The sequence below is a fragment of the Hemiscyllium ocellatum genome, chromosome 1, assembly GCF_020745735.1.
Source record: "Hemiscyllium ocellatum isolate sHemOce1 chromosome 1, sHemOce1.pat.X.cur, whole genome shotgun sequence".
Taxonomy (NCBI): Eukaryota; Metazoa; Chordata; class Chondrichthyes; order Orectolobiformes; family Hemiscylliidae; genus Hemiscyllium; species Hemiscyllium ocellatum.
The window spans coordinates 80,512,709-80,535,001 of NC_083401.1; positions in this window are offsets into that span (position 1 = coordinate 80,512,709).

The following is a 22,293-nucleotide window of genomic DNA, read 5'->3' on the forward strand; positions in this document are numbered from 1 at the left end:
AAGCCCTGTGGCACCTATAGACGCCTCCGTTGAATCTCCACCTAACTCCTGAAACATCCTTATCCCTCCTGACTATATACTCCAGTTAGCAGTCTCCTCTTTTTCTCTCTCTGTGTTGACAACAAAAATAACTACTTACCTCAGATCCAAAAAGAAAAACTCAATTAATACTTGCCACCTTTAAACAATTATGAAGCTGTCTTAATCTTGCCTTAATTTGAAAATGTTTTAAGACACTCTGCATTCAATGGTACAAATAGAAACCTGCCTAGAAACATGACTGATTTACTCTCTACCATTGGCTCCAGCCAAGTTAAGTCCTCGAACCATCGTATTTCCCACTCTTAAACTCAACCTAAAATAACATTTAAATGAGATAAAATAATTAAGAAATAAACGGAGGAAGAACTGGGAAGATAAGGTAAGTTCAAATGGATGAATTAAACGTTAAAGACAAAGCAAGGTTATATTAAGAGGGAGAGGAACTAGGAAAAGTGAAAGTAGAAAAAAAACGCATTTTTAATTTGGCGTTTTAACAATCCCTGATAATTTGCAAGCTCAAGGAATGTGACTTCACCTTTAGTTGTTCATTTTCCACACAGGAAGTTGGAGTCTTTAACAATTTTAATGGAAGGAGAGAGACTTATTTCCAAAGGTTTTATTTTGCACACATCAAGACAAAACCAAAAATGCCACATTTCAACAGCCATGATAATTTATACTGCAGCAGGAAAGGATGCTGATCAGTTAACGAGTTCTGAGTAACCTAGGTATTGTTATGGACAAAGCAGAAGTGAACAATTGACCAATTGACCAATCATTAGAACGTATATCGTTTTTCTCAGACCTGAAAAGTCCTCAGGTCCTTAAATGAACCTGGAATGATAAAATATCTCCAAAAATTGAACAACAAATTAAAGAAATGATTTCACATTCCAAGTATGTAGTTGCTACACAGGAAGAATTTTCCATTTACAGAAAATCACTGTCAGTTCAGAAAGATGCTCTGCCTACTATACATTTGAGCAATGGCAGGTGTTAATTTCAGTGCCAATGTAATGTCAGGTATGTCTGCTGAATATCCCAATGAGTTGTTAATCAAATCAAATAGCATGTTCCTTTGGTTATCCATAGTGAGCAGATTACAATGCAAACTCAACTCAAATTAAGGGATTAGATTAAATTCGGTAATACTTGCTAAATAATTCAGAGTGTGCCAATTGCTACACTAGCAAAAGTATAAAGTAATTAGTGAAGCTCATAATGTAACTAATTTATGCTTGCCAGATGTGACAGAATTGACAGGCAGGAGGCTGAAAGAACACAGCAAGCCAGGCAGCATCAGGAGCTGGAGAAGTCAATATTTTGGATGTAACTCTTCTTCAAGCTAGATGTAACATACATTTATAGTCAGGGACCTTTTTTTTGCCAACAAAAGGAACATGTTCAATCCTTGTACCTTTTTCAAATTACTTGGGAGTTTGAGGAAGCTAACGTTTCCCCATTGTTTTCTCCATGGTAACACCTCAGCCTTTCAGAGTTGATTTGCAAACCAATCAGCTCTCCTTTCTTATGCAATTTAAATCGTCGTGATCCTTTGAAATAGGGTATTCTTGCACTTATCCACATGACTGCAAACTTTGGCAACATAATTCTCTTTTCAGCCATATACAGCTACTGTACTTTCAAATGACTCATTAACAATTATCATGTCATTGAAAGGGTATTATGCTATGGGTTTCTTGATTTATGGGAGTGTGAACAGAAACTGTAGGAGGCAAAAAAAGTGCAAATACCCCCTGCATACTGATTCTGTACAGACCTCTGTGTCCGGATTATAGCAATGTTATTCTGAGCTCAAGAAAAAACGCACTTGATGCTTAAAAGAGATGGGAATTTTGTTGACTTTGCAAGATCTAAAGTTTTTTTTTGATTAGATTAGATTAGATTACTTACAGTATGGAAACAGGCCCTTCGGCCCAACAAGTCCACACCGACCCGCCGAAGCGCAACCCACCCATACCCCTACATTTACCCCTTACCTAGCACTACGGGCAATTTAGCATGGCCAATTCACCTGACCTGCACATCTTTGGACTGTGGGAGGAAACCGGAGCACCCGGAGGAAACCCACGCAGACACGGGGAGAACGTGCAAACTCCACACAGTCAGTCGCCTGAGTCGGGAATTGAACCCAGGTCACTGGCGCTGTGAGGCAGCAGTGCTAACCACTGTGCCACCGTGCCACCCCTAATGTTCCTGCAATATTAGAGTTAAGGGGAGATTTAAAGAGTCCATTCCTTAAAGGGTCTCTGCATAATTTTCGATTGCCATAATAATTTTGGCTTCCAGAGCAGCTGCTGAAATAGCATTGCAAAGTTTGGATGTTTGAATAAAAATATATAGGTTGAATCGGTACATCTGGAGGGTGGTATTCTCCAACAAAGGCACACAATGGACAATGCAAACTGCATGCACGGACAGGATGAAGCATATGGCTTGGAATGCAGAATTACACACAGTCAGTGAATCTAGATTCAAGTCCAAAAGAAATCTGCAGATCCCAGTTGGTCTGCAGTCATTTGACAACTTGCCTTGGCATTATCTTAATTAGCTGTCTGAAGTGTGCATAGCATGTATGCTTCCTTCCCACTCGCACAAGCTTGTAATACTTTTGTACAGTTACTATACATAACAATATTTCAGGATTTTTTACCAACAGAATTCTCCTTTGAGAATTCTCCTTGGAAATGTTTGATCTGTCATATCCTTAAAAAAAATCACTGACACCATTATGCTTCAATATGGCTACAATGAGGTTTGCATACATTATCACAGCACTATGGGCTTCAGCCTGATCCCTACATATGACTGTTTTCCTGACAATTCCAATTTTTCAACACAGCCTCTATGCTTTAAGGAGAAAACTTTACATAGCATAAGGAAATGATAGAAAATTCAAACTGAATGATTTTGTAGGAACATCCGTACATTACCATTGCACCCACAAGGCATGAAGAGAGATCATAAATTGCTCTTCAAAAAAAACATATGCTCTTGCATTTAATTATTAAAATGGACATTTTCTAGTGCAAAACTGCCTGCAATCTCACACAGAATGGACAGGTCACAGAATCACAGCAATGTTATGGCTCAGGAGGAACCTATTCAGCCAACCGTGTCTGCACAGGTTCCCTGAAATCAAACGTGATGACTCAGAGTGATTTATCCATATTTCCTCCCTGACCCTGAGTATTATTTTTATTTAAATAATCACCCAATACCCTCTTGAATGCCTCAATCAAACCAGCCTTCACCAGGCTTCCAAGCAACAGATTTAGACGCTAACTACTTGCTGGGTGGAAAATCTTTTGCAAATTATGTCATATCTGTAACTTCTCATTATCAATATTTTTATGGAAGGGAACAGTTTCTCCCTATTAAATGACAAATGGAATATAACGGAGGAAAGTGTGAGGTTATGCACTTTAGTGCAAAGAATAGAGGCACAGACTATTTTCTAAATAGGGAAAGACTTTGGAAATCTGGAGAATAGTCAGTTCCTTGAAAATGTGATGGTTGCGTTCTTGTGCAATTCTGCATTATAGAAAAATTGCACTTTAGAAACAGCGCTTAAAGTGTTGGCGACATTATCATGTTGTACCAACACGTTTTAAAAGTTTGTGCTTTAGAAACAGCCTCCCCAATTTGTCAATTGCATTACAGTGAATTCACATGTTATAGCAGAACAGCCTCTACAACGGGACTTGGAAGTCCAAATTCAAGGTTCTCTTAAAGTGAACAGGCAGGTTCAGTTGGCCATTTGGAAGGCAAATGCAATGTTAACATTCACTTTGAGAGGACTAGAATACAAAAGCAGCAATGCACTGCTGGGGCTGTATAAGCATCTGGTCAGACTCTGTTTGGAATATTGTGAGCAGTTTTAGGCCCTGTATTGAAGGAAAGATGTGCTGGCCTTGGAGGGTGTCAAGAGGATGTTCTCAAAAACAATCCTGGAGATGAAGGGCTCGTCATATGAGGAGTGGTTGAGAACTCTGTATCTGATGGAGTTTAGAAGGATGAAGGGGGATCTCACTGAAATGTAAAGAATACTGAGAGGCCTGGAAAGTGTGGACATGGAAAAAATGTTTACACTAATAGGAGAGCTTAGGATCAGAGGGCACAGCTTTAGATTGAAGGGAGGACCCATTAGAACTGAGATGAGAAGAATTTCTTCAGCCGGAAACTGGTGAATCTGTGGAACTATCAGCGCAGAAGGCTGTGGAGGTCAAGTCAATGAATGTGTTTAAGGCAGAGATAGTTAGGCCCTTGATTGGTAGTGGGACTAGGGGTTACAGGGAGAAGACAGGAGAATGGGTTGTGAAACACATTTGTGATGATTAAATAGCAGAACAGACTCAATGGGTTGAATGGCCTAATTCTACTGCTATGTTGTCTGGTCTTACCTACTCGCCTGGAACCCTCATGATTTTGAGAATTTCTATCACATATTCTCTTAGCTATCTCCTCACCAGAGAAAACTATTCTGAATTCTTCAACCTATCTTCATGACTGACGTTTTTCCTCCCTGGAACTAGTTTTATGAACTCTTCAATGCAGTCACATCATTCCTGATGGGTGGTCCCCAGACCGTACAAGATAATCCAGCAGAACTTTTATTTTAATAGGTATTGTTATTAAAAAGAAAAGGAAATTTTTTAACATGTTTTTACAAAATTGCAAAGTAATACAAACAAATATAAACACTAATATACAATTAAATATATATATATATAGAAATAAATAATAACCAAAACAAAAAAAGGGGAAAAAAACCCAACTAACTACTAATCTATTCTACAAACAACCAAAACATAAGATAGGATATCACACGTTACTAGTGAAAAATAAAAAAATAAATAATTGAGTACATACTCAAAGCAAATTAACATCAAGTCATAATGAAACCCATATTTATACGGGATTCCTCTTCCCTACGATCCCCAGGCCAGCCAGAACCACTCCCACAGCCAGACAGAAGCCCTTGACAATATGGCCAAAATATCTGTGTCAATATAGTTCAGAAATGGCTGCCATATTTTATAGAATAATTCAGTTTTTTGGTGCACCATATTTATGTGGAAGTCAAGGGGGATATGTTCCATGATTAACCTGTGCCAATTCAAAAGTCCTGGAGGGCCCCCAGCTACCCAATTCACTCAGATATTTTTTCCTTGCACAAAAAGAGAGAATGGAAAATAGTTTTCTCCCGTGCACATCCAGGGAGGGAAAATGTGAAAAGCCCAGGAGAAGAGACACTGGATCCAATCTAATCTCTGTTCCCAAGATTTCTGTCAGAGCATTTGCTACTCTGTCCCAGTATCTACGGATCTTGTGACATGCCCATAAACAGTGTGTGAGAGTGCCCACTTCTATTTTACATTTAGGACACACTGGGATTGTTCCTACCCTAAATTTTGCAAGTCCGGTGCTATATGAGCCCTATGGAGTATCTTTAATTGAATAGTTTGGGCTCTGTTATAAATAGAGATCTTTCTTGCGTTTTCCCAGATGTCTTCCCACATTTCTAGAGGGATTTCTAACTCAAATTCCTGTTTCCATGTTTTAAACAGTCATTTCATGTCTTTCGATACCTCGTATATAATGAGTGATAAAGTGTACTGACCGAGGATGGACCCATTGGCCATAGCACTGTTCTCTCCCTATCTGATTTGTAAGGACTGTCTAATAATGTGGTCTTTTTCTGTATATAATCTCGTATTTGGAAAAACAGAAAAAGGTCTCCATTAGGCAGTCCAAACTTCTGGTGCAACTGCTCAAAAGATGTCATAACCTCTCCATCAAACATGTACCCAAGCAAGAGATACCTCTGGACCTCCAGGGTTTAAAATGTTGTGTTTGTCAGCCGAGGTTGAAAATCCAATGCTCCCACTATAGGAGTATAAGGAGAGGTTTTTTGTTAGTTACCCTCACCTTGCCGCATTATCCTCTAGGCTTTAATTGTATTTAATACAATAGGGTTTTTCGCAATAATCCATAATAGCTCTCACCTTATCTAAAAATAAAAGATTGACGAGGGGCCACGAGACCCAATCAGCTAAATAGCATAATAAACAACTCAACTAATACCTCCTAAAGTCCGGAAAATCCAGTCCTCCCCTTGCTTGTGGAAGCTGCAGCTTCTCTAATTTGATAAGGGGCTGTCTACGATTCCAAACAAAGGAACCAAGCCAGCCGTGTAGTTTACGCAATGCAAGTCTCGGCAACATCAGAGGGAGCATTCTCAAAGCATTCCCAACATTCTCAAACTCTTCAAAGGTTGTGAGAAGATTTGTAGCTCGGGTGCTCGTTGTTGTGGTTCTGTTCGACGAGCTGGGGGGGAAATAAAGATTCAAAATCCCATACTCCTCTCCATATATTAGGGCTTTGATCAGTATATATCGTCCAGATTCATCTTTTATCTGGCTTATGATTTTGAAAGGAAGATTCTTACAAATGAGAATGACTACTCCCCTACGTTTTGAACTAAAAGAGGAGAAGAAGGCCTGGTCAAATCCACCCTGGTGTAATTTTAAGTGCTCTTTGTCAAGTAGATGTGTCTCCTGTAAGAGAGCTAGATCAACCCTTTTAATTTGAGGTTTGATAATATCTTCTTCCTTTTGATTGGTGAATTACTCCTCTTGACATTCCAAGTACATCACCTAAGCGAATGAGCGTCAAGGCAAGCCAGAGACCCCCCAGGAGGAAGAACCCACCCAAAACACCCTGAATAAAGACCATGGAAAATTTACAAAAGCAAAAATTCTTTAAGACATTTACACCAACACAATTAAAAACTATTCCTAAGTAAAAAAAATACAAACCACATTTGAAAGGAGATTTTATCCCTTGCTCCCAGGAGGTGTAACAACCTGTCAATAACCCCACCATATCCTCTCCTAACTAATGGCCCGCCCTTGACCCAGGCATTATAAAATGGAGTAGACAAATTAGAGTGTTTATAAAGCCAAAGTTGAAAATGAGTGATCCACCCCACCCCCCACACCAACACCTAGGTGTGTTTAGCATACATATAACAAAATATAAATATATAAAACTACAAAGTTACAATCCCAGCAATTATTAGAAAACTGAGTAAGATGACTGAAGAAGAGAGCCCCACTCTAAACAAAAGGATGAACAGAACAATATAACCCCCTCCCATACAAATCAAATAAGCCGCATGGCCTGTAATAAAAAAAACTCATTGTGAATAACAAATGAGCTCCCCTCCCGACCCCACGGAGAAGGTAATGAGCAAAAAAAGGATGGAGAAGGAAAAAAGGGTAAACCAGGGGGTGGGGGGTGGAAATAAAATCATTATTCATACGGTTTAATCTCACAGTCTATTTAAGAGAGTTAAAGAATTCTTTAGCCTTCTCCGGTGATCCAAAGTTGTATATGGATCCATCATGGCTGAAGCACAGCGTTGCCGGATAACGTAAGGAGTATTGGATATTTAGGTCTCTTAGGCGCTTCTTCGTCGCATTGAATGCTCTCCTCTTGCAAACCACAGCTGGAGAAAAATCCTGAAATAACATTACCCTGGAACCCTTGTGTATCATGGGCTGGGGATCCTTCTCCAGGACTCTGGAGGCTTCCAGGAGCATCTGCTTCTCATTATAGCATTGGAGCTGGAACAGAACCGGGCGGGGGCGCTGGTCCAACCTGGGCCTGCGTATAGCGACCCGGTGGGCCCACTCCATCCATACCTGGCCTGGTCCGGACTCCAACTTTAATATTTGAGGGAGCCATTACTCCAAAAAAAAACTGAGCTGGCCTTCGTTTGAGAAGGCCCAGCAACCAAATGTTTTTCCAACGGCCCCAATTATCGAGGTCAATGTGCTCCTCCAAGGTCCGGATTCACTGCTCGAGAGCCCGGACACAGCCTACGGCTAACTCAGCAGCAGCTTCCGAGGTCGTGGCCTTTCGCTGCGCCCCTCCGACGCACTGTTCGAGTTTTTCAATTTCTCGGTCATGCTTCTGCAGCATGACCGAAAACAACTCCCACCTGGTCCTGGATTCTTCATTGAAGGTGTCAATCTTCTCCTGCAGTTTGTTGATCCCGGAGATCAGGCTCACCTCTGCGGGTAAACCACCCCCCCCCTGCCCCGAGACGGCCGCGGACATCTCCTCTACTGCTGGAGTGGGTGGGGGAGGGGTCCCTGCCTGTTGTGAACTGCAGGAATTGCTGCCCTTAGTCATTTTAAGAACAACACCAAGCTGTTCAAGTTTGATGTAAAATTACTAACTATGCTGGGCAAAAAGCTTTTTAAAATAATTTAAAAAGTATGGTGAAGGCGGGTGCCCCGTTTTGCCAGAGTCTGAGGCAGAGCACTACAGACTCAGACTTGCTGGGTCGCCGCCATCTTGAATTGCCCAGCAGAACTTTAACCACTATCTCATGCAAGTTCAGCAAACCCTCCTTAGTCCTATATTTTATGCCTATTTTAAGAAAGTCAAGCATATGCATTATTTACTGCAAGTTCTACCAGTCTTACCATTTTTAGGGACTTGAGCTCACAAAACAATGGCCAACCTGCTGCTGTACCATAAAGGTACTGCCTTTTATTTTACATTCCATATTCTTTCTACCAAAAAGTATCACATCACACTTCTCCACATTGAACTTGCTCTGCCACTTATCTGCTTAAAGTACTAGCTTCTGTCAACTTTGTGAAGCATTTGGCTACTTCCAAAATTTACTGGCAATTACTGGAATGAAAGCCACCTCAAATTTGCTACTGCTTTCCCAATTTGCATGAACATTGAGGAAAAAGCCACATGAAGGAACAACAGATAGTGTTAACTGCAGACAGTTCTGAATGTCGTAAACATTGAATCGTATTAAGGTTGAAGTGGTGCTAACATCCCATAGTTACCACAGAGAACACACAATGGTTTTGACAAGAGAAATTGAATCCATTGCACATAACTGAATTGTCCAACCAGGAATCCTGATACCTAAGCTGAAAGTTTTGGTTTTTGAAAAACTTTAAAATAAGTCTGAATTCATTCCGAAGATGGTTTTTAACATTGGGACAGATACTAAGCAGATCCAGGCACAATGAAAGAGCTACGAGGAGAAAGTGAGGACTGCAGATGCTGGAGATCAGAGCTGAAAATGTGTTGCTGGAAAAGTGCAGCAGGTCAGGCAGCATCCAAAGAGCAGGAGAATTGACGTTTCGGGCATGAGCTCTGAAGAAGGGTTTATGCCCGAAACGTCGATTCTCCTGCTCTTTGGATGCTGCCTGACCTGCTGCGCTTTTCCAGCAACACATTTTCAACAATGAAAGAGCGAATCTGGATTACTCTTGAAACCTGATTTCCATTAAAAAATCCTGCATTTCACCTGAACCGTGAACTAATTCCTAGTCTAAAAGCATCATATGGCTAAACCTTCAAACCTAGCTACATCCAAAATTCTATAAAAAGGGAATTCTGTCAGAGCAGTTGAATCTAAGAGTCTCCACTTAACATACTAGACTCTAAGTAATGAAAATTAATTTCCTTATCATATGCCCATATCATAATCGTAACTTCTTTCCCATTCCATGTATGCATGTTTGTGTGTGTTACAAAAATGTATTTCCTGGGTTTGAATGTTTGAAGGAACTATAGTTTTGTTTTGAACCCTAAAGGTTATATAAAAATTGGACTTCACAAACAGAGTGCTTGGGGGGAGTACACCATGATCCATGTCGAAAGGGAAAAGAAATAACGTAAGAAGAACGTAATTAAAAATCACTTTTATTATAGACAGAAAGGGAGGATCATAGGTGATTCAATTCATCTCTCCCTCTTGGCTGTGAGGTAATTAATTACTGAGCAAGTAGTAAGTGGCCTCACCTCCAGCTGCTAATGTAGAAAATAGCAAAAGCTGACTAACAACATCAGAATGCTGATCAGGCAAATAGTGCTGAAACTCAAAATGTCCCTAAATGGTGAAACAAGTCATTGTACAGATTTTGTTATTTGGGCTGGAGTCATACATAGCATTTCTTCAATATTTGGAGGACTATAAATCAGTAATCTCCAGATTACATCCAGTGTCATGCTGTACTGAGTATAGGAGTAGGAAGATAGGTCAGATGAACATGTGGCTACGAAATTAGTATAGGAGGGAGAAGTTTAGATTTTTGGATCATTGGGACAGTTTCTGGGGTAGATAGGACCTGCACAAGATGGAAAGATTGCTCCTGAACCAGAATGATTCATTGCTGGGAGATCTGCTTATGCTGTTGGGGTGATTTTAAACTAATAAAGAGGGAGATGGTGCACAGAGCAGATGTAAAATTGGGAGCAAATTTCACATATTGAAGAAACACTCGGGCAAATCCAGCAAGCGGAGAAGACAGGAACATGATAAGGAACATTGGAGGTCTAGAAAACTGAACTGTATCTATTTTAAGGCAATGAACCTGACTGGTAAGGCAAATGAACTTACAGCATGGATTAGCACATGGCAATAATATTGCTGCAAACACTGAGACATGATTGAATAAAGGACAGGACTGGCAGCTCAACATTCCAGGCAGAGAAGAGAATAGAATCCCTACAGTGTGGAAACAATCCCTTTGGCCCAACAAGTCCACACCGACGCTCTGAAGAGTAACCCACCCAGACCCATTCCTCTACCCTTTATTTACCCCTGACTAATGCACCTAACCTACACATCCCCGAACACCATGGACAATTTAGCATGACCAATTTACCTAACCTGCATATCTTTGGACTGAGAGGAAATTGGAGCACCGGGAGAATATGCAAACTCCACACAGACAGTCACCTGAGCCTAGAATTGAACCCGGGCCCCTGGCACTGTGAGGCCGCAGTGTTAACCACTGAGACACTGTGCTGCCCCAAGAAGTTTCAGGCATGATGGTGCGAGGGAATATGTAAGAGAAATGAGAGCAGTACATTATTGCTAAAGGAAACAATCAAAAAGCAATGACAGAGCATCTCATTGAAGGATCTTCAACTGGAGACATCTGTTTGAGCTTAAAAATAAAAAATGGACAATTACTTTAATGTGATCATACTACAGGTCTCCCGACAGTCAGAGGGAGTCTGGGGAGCTGATATGTAGGTAAATCACAGAAAGGTGTGAGAGAAACCAGGTTATAGTTGTAGGTTCTTTAAATTTGCTAATGTTAATGGTGATCATTATAGTGAAAAGAATTAAATGGGGTAGAATTTTTAAAGTGCACGCAGGAGAGATCTTTATGGCCGTGTGTAGAAGTCTGACTAGAGATGGGGTAATGTCAGACTTCATCCGAGGGAATGAAGCTGTTCAAGTGGTTGAAATTTCAATGGATGAGGATTATGGGTATAGTGACCATAACACACTAAATTTCAAAGTCATTTTGGAAAAGGATAATGTTATGACATGAGGTAAACCCACCTGATAAATTTAAAACCAGCAACACAGAAAAGATTTATCCTGTGCAGTAATCTGTAAGAACTCGAGTGGCCAAGAACTATTTAAAGTAAAAATTAACAACTTTATTTCTTAAAGTAAAACAGAGAATAATTAACTAACAACTCTTTACCATTCCTTACTCTATCCTATCTGTTACCTTCCCTTCTATAATACTAGTCCAATAAAACTCTCAATTAAGATTTACAAAACAAAACTTCTTATCTCAAAACCAGACAGTTTTCGGTCCTTGTCTTCAGATCTTCCCGTGTCTTCTTATCTTCTGGTTAGGAATTACTGCTTCACAGGTTACTGATCAAAAAGGTACTTTTTAAGAGAGCTATTTTTCAGGCAGTCTATTTACATGGCAGTTCTCCTTTCAACTGTTCAATTTTCCCTGGTCTTATACTCCAGAGCATCAGATTGTGTCATTGGCTTTTAAGATTGTCAATGTACTGAATTCAATCTTGATTGGAGTTTGATATGTTTTGGGTATTATTTAAACTTATTGGCCGAATTTGAATTTATTTTTATCTCCAAGCAACAAACTAATCGAGTTGATAACGACTCAATGTTACATTGTTCACTTTTTGAGTACTCTTAGTGCTGTGTCCAGTAGTTCTGCCACTTTTAGCTTTCTTAAGGTACACCCACATCTTCATAACAATAAGAAAAGTGCAGAAGTTAGGTGCCTAAATTGGAGTAAGACCAATTTCAATATCATTCGACAGGTTCTGGCAAACATTGACTGGGAGCAGCTACTTGATGGTCAGTCCACATTTATAAAATGGGAGACTTTGTAAAAGTAATATAGTGAGAATTCAAGGCCAGTATGTTCCTCTAAAAGTGAAGGGCAAGGGCAGAAAATCCAGGGAATCCTGGATGTCACTGGATATCGAGAGTTTGCTAAAGAAAAAGAATGAAACATATGTCAGGTACAGTGCATTAAAAACGGTGTATGGAGTATGGAGAGTGTAGGAGGTTGCTTAATAAAGAAATTAGGAAGGCAAAGAGGCGCTATGAAATTTCTTTACAGATAGGATCAAAGAATCCCCCAAGACTTTTCATGAGTACATTCAGAGTAAAAGGATTACCAGGGAGAGAGTGGGATGTACGAGAGACTCAAAGGGACAATCTGTGTTTTGGAGCTACTGGACATGGGTGAGGTTTTAAATGAATACTTCTCATTTGGATTGGGATTTCAGTTGGGATGGTGAGTTTCTTGAACATGTTAAAAGTATTAACAAGGAGGTATGAGATGTTTTAATACTTCATTGGCCACAGGTAGAGTGCCAGATAACTGGAGGATGGTTAATGTGGCTCCTTTGTTGAAGAAGGGCAATTGGGATAGGCCAAGTAATTATAGACCAGTGAGTCTGATGTCAGTGGTAGGGAAATTATTGGAAAAAATTCTGAAATACAGGATTAATTAATACGCGGAAAGGCAGGGATTAATCAGAGATAGTCAGCTTGAATTTGTTTGAGGGAGATGCTGTCTGACTAATTTCATTGAAAAGGTGGACTAAATATATTGATGAGGATAATGCAGTTGATGTGGTTTACATGGACTTCAGTAAGGCCTTTGACAAGTTCCCACATGGAAGACTGATCCTAAAGGTAAGAGCCCATGGGATCGAAATAAAGGTTGGCAAATTGGATCCAACATTGGCTTACAGATTGGAGGAAAAGGATGAGGGTGAAGGGTTGTTTCTGTAATTGGAAGCCTCTGACCACAGGGATCAGTGCAGGGTTCCTTACTGTTTGTTATGTACATGAATGACTGGGATGTGAATGTAAAAGGTTTAATTGCAAGTTTACAGATAATTGGTGGCAGTGTTGAGAATGAGGATGAAGGTCTCATGCTACAGTCTGGTATTGACCAACTGATAAATTGGGCAGAGTAATTACAGGGGAGGTCTCATAACAGTAGGACATACTCAATGAATGCTAGAACCCTAAGGAACACTGAGGAACAAAGGGACTTTTGGGTAGAAGTCTGTAGATCCCTGAAGGTGTCAGCACATGTGGACAGGGTGAAGAAGGCAAATGGCAATCTTGCCTTCATTAGCTGGGCATAGAATATAGGAGGAAGGGACTCTTGTAAGGGACTCTTATAAAACATTGGTTAGGCCACAGCTGGAGTACTACGTGCAGTTCTGGTTTACACATGATCGGAAGGAAGTGATTGCACTGGAGAAGGTGCAGAGGAGAGTCACCAAGATGTTGTCTGGGATGATTTGGAGTTTGGGACCATGTGTAGTGTGTCAAAGTTTGCAAATAATCCTAAGACGAGTGACGGAACAAAGTGGGCAGAAGACTGTGAAACTTTGCAGAGGAACATTGATACTTTAAGGGAGTGGGCAAAGATCTGGCAGATGGAATGCAATGTTAGTAAATGTGAAGACATCCATTTTGGTAGGAGGAATGGTAAAAAGGACTATTACTTGAATGGTAATAAGTTGCAGTATACTGCTATGCAGAGGGACCTAGGTGTCCTTGTGCATGAATCACAGAAGATTGATCTTTAGGTACAACAAGTACTTAAAGGCAAATAGAATTTTGTCTTTCATTGCTAAAGAGATTAAGTTTAAAAGCAGGGAGGTCATGTTGCAGCTGTATAGGGTGCTGGTGAGGCCACTACTAGTGTACTATGTGCAATTTTGGTTTCCTTACTTGAGAAAGCATGTACTGGCACTAGAGGGGGTGCAGAAGAGGTTCATTAGGTTGATTCAGAGTTGAGGGGGCTGGCTTATGAGGAGAGGCTGTGTAGACTGGGATTACATTTGTTGGAATTTAGAAGAACGAGGGAGGACTCTTATAGAAGGATATAAATTTATGAAGGGAATAGATAAGATAGAAGTTGAGAGAATGTTTCCACTGGTAGGTGAAACTAGGACAAAAGGGCATTACCTCAAGATTAGGGGGAGCATATTTAGGACTAAATTGAGAAGTAACTTTTTCACCCAGAGGGTTGTGAATCTATGGAACTCCCTGCCCAGTGAAGTAGTTGACGCTATTTCAGCAAATGTTTTTAAAGTTAGATAATTTTTTTTGAACAATTGAAGGGATTAAGGGTTATGGTGAGAGGGTGGGTAGGGGAAACTGAGGCCATGAAAAGATCAGCCATGATCTTATTGAATGGTGGAGCACGCTCAAAGAGCTAGATGGCCTATTCCTGCTCCTAGCTCTTATATGAAAATCTCAGCTTTGAGGAGAAACTGGATAGGCCGGGTTTGTTTTCCCTGACACAGAGGAGGCTAAGGGGGAGATCTGATTGGGGTATACAAAATTATGAGAATAGATCATGACAATCTTTTCCCCATGGCAAATGTGTTTAAGACCACAGTGCATACGTTTAAAGTGAAGACCAAATGGTTTGGAGGGCATCTGAGAATATACTTTCATCCAAATGGTGATAGACATATGTAATGTGCTGCCTGAGAGGGTGGTGGAGGCAGGTACTCTCGTAACATTTAAGAAGCTTTCAGATGAGTACCTAAAATGTCAGGGCATAGTCGGCTATGGAGCCAGTACAGGGTAATGAGATTAGTGGAGTTTGGTGTTTGTTGATCAGCATAGACACGTGGTGGGCCAAAGGGTCTGTTTCTATGCTGTATGACACTTTTATTGTAAATTTTAAAAAAGAAACTCGAAAATCTGTGGAACAGCTTATGTTGGGATCAGCCACTGAGAACACTTTTTGCCAATTGCAACAATTTTCCATAAATCAGTAGCATTACTAATTGAAGAATGTGAGTAAGGTATTAGATTCAATTTGCAATTGAATCAAAACTCCTGAGGTATAGCCCAGAAATCTATTTATAGAATGAATGTATTCAGAGTATGTCTTACATATCAAGTCTGTTAATGTACATAATTCAGTTCTTTTCCACATTCCAATTTCTCAGATATTCCAAAGCTCAATAACCATATCTAACATCTTCCCTAATGCTTGATTCCTGATGGCCCTTTTCAAAATGTGTATCCATTTATTTAATTGTATATATATCTGCATGGTTTATGTACTTATTAAATTATTGAGATATGGATAGGTTAATACCCTATGTAAATATTAGTTGATAATCTGTAAAAATGTGAAGATTTGCTTTAATCTACTTTACAAATACCTGCCAATGATTATCGTTTCAGCATTCATTCCGATGGGATTGACATCAAAATCTTGAATCCTGCAGGTATTCATTGTGCCACATCAATGAAAGCTTTTATGCTTTCAAATGGTAATGCTTTCAATAATACCACAAAGTTGCAGAATAACAATAATCATTACACTATGAATACCACATGCACAAATAGTTGAACAACAATTGTTAAATTGTTAATCAGATACCTGATAAAATTGGATGAATTTAAAAGCAGTTAAGGCGATGAGTGGAACACCAAGCAATTAAACGTCTTCATGATTTTTCAAAACTTCGTCTCAGAAGCTAATGAGTCACAAAACCAATATATCAAATCATTCATATTTGCATCTCTTATTGTATTTGACTGATGTCTTTCTGTTTTCATTTAAGTTGACTTCAATTTGACTGAGTGTGGCCCAACAGCACAACACTATTAAAACTGAAGCCAGGAGTAATTAAGAGCAAGCTCTGCCTTGACAGGGATGTTTCTGGACACAATGGAAGATGGTTGAAGGTCAATCATTGCAGTCCAAAAACATCACTTTGGGAGTTCCTCATGGTAGTGTTTTATGCTCAATCATTTGCTGAGTCAGCAATGACCTCTTCAGACCATAAGGCTAGTAGTGAAGATTTTGGTTAATGATTATACAGTGATCAATGCCATTCGGAACTTCTTGAATACTGTAGCAGTCCATGTAGAACATGTAGAAACATTCAAGCTTGAGCAGAAATGTGATAAATAACATTGCCCTAGACAGGTCTTCAGCAAGACATAAACTAACCAGCTCCATTGATATCCAGTGGTATTACTATTAATGAGTCCCCCACCACCATCAACTTAAGGTTAGCATTCACCAGCAACTTAACTGAATTAGTCACAAAGTACTATGGCTCCAACCACAGGTTGGCAGCTGGGAATCTTGAACTAAGTAATTCACATTCTAACTGCCCCAAGGCCTGTCCACTGTCTCCAAGACTTAATTCAAGTGCATGATGGAATACTCCCCACTTGAACATGCCATGCTTGAACAGTATCTTCCAAACCTGTAAGGCCCAACACCTCATAAGGGCAACATATGTATGGAAACATTACCATCTGTATGTTTCCCTTCATTCATGTACCTTACTGATTTGGGACTATATCACTGTTCCTTCGCAGACTCTTGGTGAAAATTGTCGAACCCTCTTGCTTTAGGTGTACCTCAGAGTCACAGTCACAGAGTCATACAGCATAATTTGGTCTGAATTGTCCATGCCAACAGAGTTTCTCAAACTAAACCAGTCCCACTTGCGTGTGTTTGTCCCATACCCTGCATATACCTATCCAAATGTCTTTAAATGTTGCAAGTGTACCTGAATCACCTCTTTCTTTGGTAGTTTATTATACAAATGAAACGTCTTCTGCGTGAAAACCCCGCTACTCAGATCCTTTTTAAATCTTTTTCCTCTAAATTTAAAAATATGCCCCCTTGTTTTGAACTTCTCCATCTGAGGGAGAAGAGCTTTGCTTTTCACCTTATCTATGCCCTTCTTAAGGTCATCCCTCAATGTCCTATGCTTCAATGAAAGTCGTCCTAGCCTATCCAGCCTCTCCTTATAACTCAAACCCTCCAGTTCTGACAATGTCCTGGTAAATCTTTTCTGAACCTTCTCGAATTTAATAACATCTTTCCAAAAGAAGGGTGATGATGTTATAGACAAAGCCAGACCCCCTCAGAATATTTCAAAAAAGTAGCCCAGACCCTAACTTTGCCAGTTGTTTTAAGCAGATGTAAAGTGGGTATTCCAGGGGTGATGCAGCTGTCCTAGCCATTTAGTTTCAAATAGAACAGAATTTATTTTCAAGAATACTGAATGAAACACAAGCAAAAGAGAACAGAATATAGAAAAATTTAACCTATCTGAAAACCTAACAGATTATTCTAAATTTCTGCAGCAATCCCTTGGCCAGAAAGGTAAAGCTAAATGCATGGTCTTATAGGAGAGAGAGATGGCAGAGTGTTTCAGCATGGACCACCTTCTTCCATGTAGCTATTTCTTTGACCAGCTTTGACTCAGAAACTGACTGCTTGCTAAAACCAAACCAAACCAAACCCGCAAAAACCTGAGCTGGGAGAACTAGCCGCTCCCCTTTCATCATGTGAGTGTTTGTTAAAAAACTTAAAAGCTTCTTCAAGTCAATTAATCCAGACATTTTGGAAACTGTGCGTTTATAACCCTCTGAAAAAATAAATGAGGACAACATAACCTTGCTAAAGGAGCAGCATCACAATAATGAGAACTGTGCACAATACTCCAAAAGTGCGTCCTGTACAACCTCAAAAGACGCCCCAACTTCTATACACAATGGTTTGAACAATGAAGGCAAGCGTGCTAACCACTCTGTCTATGTGACCAAACTTTCAAATAACTATATAATTGAATCCCTAAATCTTGGTCTGACATCACTACCCAGAGAATTACCATTAACTGTATAAGTACACTTTACCAAAATGCAAAACCTAACATTTATCCACATTAAACTCCACCTGCCACTCCTCAACCCACTAGCCCAATTGATCAAAATCCCTTTGTAATCTTAAATCACCTTTCTCACTGTCCATTATGCCACCAATTTTAGTGTCATCCACAAATTTGCTAACCAGGCTTCCTAGATTCTCATCCAAATCATTGAGGCACTACATGGATTGTAGCAGTTAATGAAGACTGCAAGCTATCTTCACAAGGCCAATCAGGTAAAGGTAGAAAATGCTGAAATTGGAAATTTCACCCTGACCAAAGTACCTGGAATTTAAGCAGTTCTAGCCAAGTTTGTGTCGCAGAGAATAAGAAACATGGAAGAAATCCTATTCTTACTGTGGTCCCATGGAACTAGACTATTGAGAGAATACCGTGATTGCAAAGTAGAAAAAGTCCAGTGTGTTAAAATCCATAGAGTTTGCTCATTGTTTCTGCTTGTTCTACACTTTCACACATTTTTTTTGTGACAGGAGATAACATGACAACGCAAAAGATTTAGATTTTTTCAGGGATTTAATTGGTAAATTTTGTCTTGAAATTGAATTTTTCATGTTTGTTAGCAGAAAGAAAATGCTCGAAATAATTGTGTGTGTCCTGAAAATCTCTGATGAGGCTTAAGCTCATGAATCTTGGCTTAAGTGTCAAAATGCATTAGTGAAAACATCTGCTGCTGAACTCGACAGAATTTCAGGAGGAGTTTCGCTCATTCCACTTTCAGTGGGGGCCCCTGCAGGAACTTGGATTGTATCTCTGGGACTCACCCATAGAAGAAACCAATATGCTTGACAAAGGAACAGCAAATCTGGGCAAGGTATTATGTGCCTCCCAGAAAAGTTCACACACACCAATCCCTGAGCTGCTCATTTTTTTGTTAATAGAGGACCCACCCTAAAGTTTTTAAACATCTGACTTTATGCCACAATCACCATCTGGTAATCTGTATCACCTTAAGCTCTCCACAAGAGGCATACCTGGTCTGAAAAGACATTCCTCAGCTGGTCATCCTGAAAGTCTAAGAATGAGGTATCTTCTGAAGTAGGAGGCACCCCTGTGAGTCTTGCCAAAATGTCTTTGTTGGCTTTAGATAGAAGCTCCAAACAGCAACAAACAAACCTGGGCAATTCACTTAATCAGTGGGAATTGATATATAAGGTTCCAATCCTTCTGATGAGCTCCAGCCAACATTTCCAGCAGGGGTAAGGCAACACAGCTATTTTATATAGACAGATTTTAATTGCCCTACATTCCACATTAAATTGAAAACTGGTTATTTTACAGTTGACAAACATATTGGACACTTTCACACGTGCAGTGAAGATGAGAGGAAAGCACAATAAAGAAATCTAATTATGTATGATTAGATCTAGTTGTAGTTTATAAACCTAGCTAGCACCATATTGTTTCCACATGAAGAAAAGCTATGAAACTATTCAGCATTCTGGGCCCACATACTTCGTAATTAAATGTCACTGGTTCTTGTTTGGATTACTCATTGAAATGTTACAAGATCAGCAGATATCCTCAAAGTATTTTGAAGAACTAGCCCATGTAAGTGGATATTGCTGAGTTCAGCTTGTTGATTACTTGGAATAATTAATAGCTTATTATTGGATGGTGAGTGCAGCAGTCTGGAGGTGAAACTTTGAGCAGGAGCTCCAATTGAAAGAGCAAGCAACAGCAATGACTGGCTCTGCACTGAGCACATATCACTGGGTTGCACTGACACAGGTAAAGTTTTCTGAAGACTCACTTGACGCTTTGACGGAGACATCAAAAAGTTCTTCCCTTGTGTCCGACAAAAGAAAATAACCTCAAGAAACTGAAAGGTCCTGAATGCAAGTGGACATGAAGGTCAGCAGTAGAGGTGTGATAGTGAGGATGAATTCACTGTTACAAAAGATTCAAAGCTTTGGGAAGGTGACTGGCAAGCAATATCCAAGTGACAGGTCTCCAGATCAATAGGCAGCAGCATGAGTGCAGCAGGCTGAGTGTTCATAGGTCTTTCTCTTCCATTGCCAGAGTCAATGCTCAATTGCATCAGTGAGACATCAGCCGCCTTCACATATGGGAGCAACTGAGAAGTGGGCTTCATTGAGGAGGACAACAAGTCATGTCAGTGGAATAGGTCAAGGAGGGCAGGCCACTCGTGCATCATTCTCCCCTCATCCTACAGGTAATGTGAATGCACAACTGTCACAAGATGGCTCCCATGGTGATGGCAGTAGAGTGTCATGATCAGACATAAATGCTGGAGCTTGATGTTGTGTTGGTGCCATCATTTGACTCAACATTTCTTGTTGTTTCCAGAGTTTGCAGGATCAGTGAATGATCTTTTCATTTATTTCGCTTTAGTGGGTGGTCATGCATTGGCCCATACCTCTGTGGTTAAAAAATCCAGTAAAAGTTACTCTTACCAATAGTGGGGAGTCTGTTTCCCTTGAAAATAAGCTGCAGACTCTAATTCACAGAACCCCCAGTCATCCTCACCATACCAGCCTGCAGATTCATGTCTACCTGATGATCAGGAAGGTACACCATGTATGGCCAAGCTTAGCTTGACTGACAATATGCTGGGTCCCTCTGAACACTCAGAGTTATGAGCTGAGAGAAAGTATTTGCTCCTCCTCACCCACAGCCAAGATGATTGCCTTTTTCGAGATGCTGATGTTATGTACAATCTCATGTGGGTGGCATGTAGCTCAGTGATTAACATTGCTGCCTCACAGTATCAGGAACCAGGGTTTGATTCTGACCTTGGGAAACCGTCTGTGTGGAGTTTGCACATTCTCTTCATATCTGTATTGGTTTCCGCGTACTCCAATTTCCTCCCATTGTCCAGTGATGTGCAAGTTAGGTGGGATAGCCATGGTAAAATGTGGGGTTATGGAGATAGAGTGGGGTCCTGGGTCTTCAAATGATTGGTGTAGAACTGATAGGCTGAATTGCCTCTCCCCATGCTGTAGGGGGTGCATGTAACAAAAGCAAAACAAATTATTTTTTCAAGTATAAATTTCTCATGACACCACTCCATGTTCTGAAAGACATCCTCTGATCTCCCATCTTTGAGCAGATTACTGGCAAAATTCTTGCAGGAATAGTACAAATGGCTATACTGATTCTGTTTATCTGAAGGTTTCTGACAAGGTACCAACAGAAAACTGGGATGGTCCTTGTGATGTTGTTACCTCACATGTCAGATGTCATTTATGATGTCATAATACATTCTTTTGCCTCTCAGCTTTGTGAATGCTTCTTAGTATTAATGATTTCATTATTATAACATACAATGCCTTCCATGATATACAAGGGCTGTCTCTTTCTATAAAAACAGTCTCCTCCCAAAGACTGATGAAGAAAACAAAACTTTGTATCAACGGAAAATCCATCGTGGAAGCGTTACTCAAATGTGTTGCTTGTTGCAGATTTTATCCAGCCAAAATGAAGATTTGCATAATTAATTATTTAAATAAAGAATTACCAACTGCTCTGAATCTTGCTTCCATTGAGGAGCAAAACACATGTTTAAAAACTATATGTGGGCAAACATGATGGTGCCATCAATTTGTTTATTTTGTTTGCCTGTAAGACTGGTAATGCAAACGATTGCCATTTATTGCACCTTGCACTTACATTATCTCATATTCTTGACATGATATCAAGGAGCCTAGTGTTGCTGTCTTGCTCCATGTGGATTTTTAATCGATGCCAAAGGCAGGATGATGTCATATGGCATCGCTCTTTTGCTATAGTCGCAACCTAGCAACATTACATATCAGGAGGTTTGATGTGTTCATGGATCCAAAAGTGCCTTGAGTTCTGAGGGAAGGGCGTTTGGGGGAGGGTTGAATGCTTTAAGATTTACTTGTAGGTAACTGACTGCATTAGTTAAATTATGAATTATGAATTCTGAAAACTTGAACAGCTTAAAGAAAAATGTTGCTCAGTTGGCAAATGATATTTTACTGTGTCAAGGTGATACAGACATTTTGCAACATGTTTTTAATTTGAATAATGAACACACATTCATCCATTGTTCTTGGTTAGATTTAGGTGTTCCTTTCATGAGCTCTTAAGCATGAGAGGTTGGTGCACAGAGAGAAGCAAACAGCAACGATGAATTCAAATGAAAAGGAGGGGAATATGACATGGAAC